A 3,321-nucleotide genomic window follows, 5' to 3' on the forward strand; every position below is an offset into this window, starting at 1 on the left:
ATAAAAATTGTTGAGTTAGCAAATAATCAATGAGTGTCCTGTGGGTTCAGGTTGAAGCCATTAAGAAGACTCACTTGTAGTGGGTAGCCATTCCAGCTTTGATCTGGAAGTTCCAACCCCCAATGAGGCTTCGGCAACTGTCACACCTACAAGGCGGGGTCAAGGGAGGTGCCTGGAGACCCGAGATCTGGATGGGCCAGCTCTCGCTCTGTTCCAGGACCCTGGACGGTGGAGGTTGACCAAGCAGAGCTCCAGAGGACACTGCTGGACTGCGACACACCTTCCCCAGACCCCACAACCTACCTATCCCTTCATTTGTAAGTTACCCACTAAATAAATCTTCCTTTTAACTATGTGGAGTGGCCTTAATAATTTCACCAATATCTGGCGCACAACGTGGGGCTCAAACCCACGACCCTGAGATTAAGAGTCTCATGCTCTATCGACTGAGCTAGATCTCATTACAGATGGTTGTGAGCCACCATGTGGTTGCTGGGAATTGAACCCGAGCCCTCTGGAAGAGCAGGCAGTGCTCTTAACTACTGAGCCATCTCTCCAGCCCCTCTGAGCCATCTCTCCAGCCCCCTCTGAGCCTGGCTAGCTCAGTCGGTAGAGCATGAGACTCTTAATCTCAGGGTCGTGGGTTCAAGCCCCATGTTGGGTGCCAGATATTGGTGAAATTATTAAGGCCACTCCACATAGTTAAAAGGAAGATTTATTTAGTGGGTAACTTACAAATGAAGGGATAGGTAGGTCGCGGGGTCTGGGGAAGGTGTATCGCAGTCCAGTGGTGTTCTCTGAAGCTCTGCTTGGACAACCTCCACCGTCCAGGGTCCCGGAACAGAGCGAGAGCTGGCCCGTCCAGATCTTGGGTCTCCAGGCACCTCCCTTGACCCCGCCTTGTAGGTGTGACAGTTGCCGAAGCCTCATTGGGGGTTGGAACTTCCAGATCAAAGCTGGAATGGCTACCCACTACACTCACTGTGTTTTAATTTTTTTCTTTTATAGTTAGATGTAAAATAAAACATCGCTTAAGTGAAAAAGAACTTTAAGCTTGATGACTTCTGTCTCCTCCCATCTTGAAATGCTCACACTGGTAGAATACACAGCATGAACATACAGAAAGGTGACTAGTGTATTTTAGGTTGAAATCATTTTTCCAGTTAGGTATGTTCCTTTTCACAGAAACATGCTACCCTCATACTCCCAACTAATGTTTCTGCCAGAATATGTTGCGATATGTGGCTGGAGAGATTGCTTAGAGGTTAAGAGCACTGACTGCTCTTCCAGAGGTCCTGAGTTCCCAGGAGCTTCATGGTGACTCACAACCATCTATACTGAGACTTGGTGCTCTCTTCTGGCCTGCAGACATACATGCAGACAGAATACTGTATACATAAGAAATGAATAATCTTAAAAAATATGGTGTGATATGCAAGCTTAGAAGCAACTTGGGGAAACTCATTTTCCTTAACCTGCCCAAACAATGAAAAAAACCACAATCACCCCCATTTATAAAAAGGTGGTAAAATATCACCTTTAACACAATCATTTCCTCTGATTTTAAAAATAGCATTGTTATGACAATAAGACACTTAAATTCACAGTACTTTAAAATGATTTTATACATTATTTGAGAATTGCATAGAATATACTTGGTCCTCTTTAATCAGCCCTCAAATCCTCCCAGATTTTCCCTCATCTTCTTAGCTGTCCAACTTTATATTTGTTATATCTATATTTCTATCTATCTATCTATCTATCTATCTATTTATATTTTTCATCTATCTATCACTTATATCACCTTATCCTCTTCCACAGATCCAGCTAGTCCAGGTTGTGTTGCTCCTGGGTGTGTGGCCTGCCATGGATTCTAGTAGATATACCAGATGTCATACCATTAAAGAAAAATGACTTTTCCTCTCCTAGCAGCAAATAAATGACAATAGCTCCTGAATTAGCAGTAAGGATTTGTGCCCACCACCTCTCCTTCATGTTGAGATTTTGTCCGCTTGGAACTTGGGCATGATGTCACAATTGCTGGGAGTTCGTATGAGCATATGTGCATCAGTTGTGTCTGGGAAACACTGCTGCTTTGAAGCCATCCACTAACTCTGACTCTTACCATCTTTCTCCCTCCTCTTCTCTATAGATACTTGAGCTTTAAGGGTGTGTGATAGAGACATTCCACTTATCACTTATCACTCTAAAGTTTTTTTATTGCCTGAGTTTTGACCAGTTGTGGGTCTCTATGTTAATTTTCTTCTACTGCAAGAAGCTTCTCTGATGAAGGTGAGCAATGTAATGATCTATAGGTATAGCAATTTGCCATTAGAAATTGTTTTATTGTTATGTTTATTTAGCAGAATAATAGTACTACATTTTCCTCTAGGGGCCATGGTCCATCTATCCAGACATTCTTGGCCTTATTGACAATGTCAGGTATATTCCATATTGTGAAGTGGGCCTTAAGATCAATTTTAAAAAGTGGCTGGTTACTCCCATACCATCAATGCCACTATTGCACCATTAAATTCATAGTATTAAAAAAAAAGCAAAACGAAACCAAAAAACCACCTTAGATCCTTGAGAGTGAATGCTGATGTGGATGTACACATGAAACAGAATTTTGTGATTTTAGTGGGAAAGAACTGGAACTTTATGAAAATGGAGACACTAGTTATTGTATTTTTTTTTCAGTTAGACTTAGGGACAGTCATGCAGTCATGCAGCCCCTAGTCATATCAAGAAACAGTTCTAGATTTAGAACTAGATGCTGAAGCTGGGTGGTGGTGGCATATGCCTTTAATCCCAGCACTTGGGCGGCAGATCCAGGCAGATCTCTGTGCCTGGTCTACATAGTGAGATCCAGGACAGGCACCAAAAAACAAAAACAAACAAACAAATAAACAAAAAACAAAAAAAAAACAAAAAAGAAAGAAAGAAAAAGAAAAAGAAAAAGGAAAAGAACTAGATGCTGGTGTAGGGATATTTCTGAAATACCAGCGACTCCCCTCTTCAGCAGGCTGTCTGTCCAAGTTTTCCATTGTTCTCCATGAGTGTATTACTAATTTAACTTCTCAGTAGAGTAAGCTATGTTTTAACTTTAAATGGCCTTCTTGTTACATGTTATTTAAGATTACAAAGCTTATTATAGTCCACATGAGAAAGCTAATGTGCAAAATGGCTGCTTTACCTACATGCAACCAATCATGTTTAATAATCAGCACAAAGAAAACCAAATATGAGCTAATTAACCAGTCCATGGCAGAGAGAACAGAGAAAATTATTTCTTGCAAAAATTGTTAAGAAATAATTCTA

General features: G+C 41.1%; 1 non-coding gene across 1 annotated transcript; it reads left to right on the forward strand.

Moving 5' to 3' along the window:
* Positions 1–591: 591 nt before the first annotated feature.
* Positions 592–664, forward strand: Trnak-cuu (transfer RNA lysine (anticodon CUU)). The gene has a single exon. It is a non-coding gene; the product is annotated as a tRNA-Lys (tRNA).
* The last annotated feature ends 2,657 nt before the right edge of the window (positions 665–3,321 follow it).

This window comes from Peromyscus eremicus, chromosome 2, assembly GCF_949786415.1.
Source record: "Peromyscus eremicus chromosome 2, PerEre_H2_v1, whole genome shotgun sequence".
In the NCBI taxonomy this organism is placed as follows: Eukaryota; Metazoa; Chordata; class Mammalia; order Rodentia; family Cricetidae; genus Peromyscus; species Peromyscus eremicus.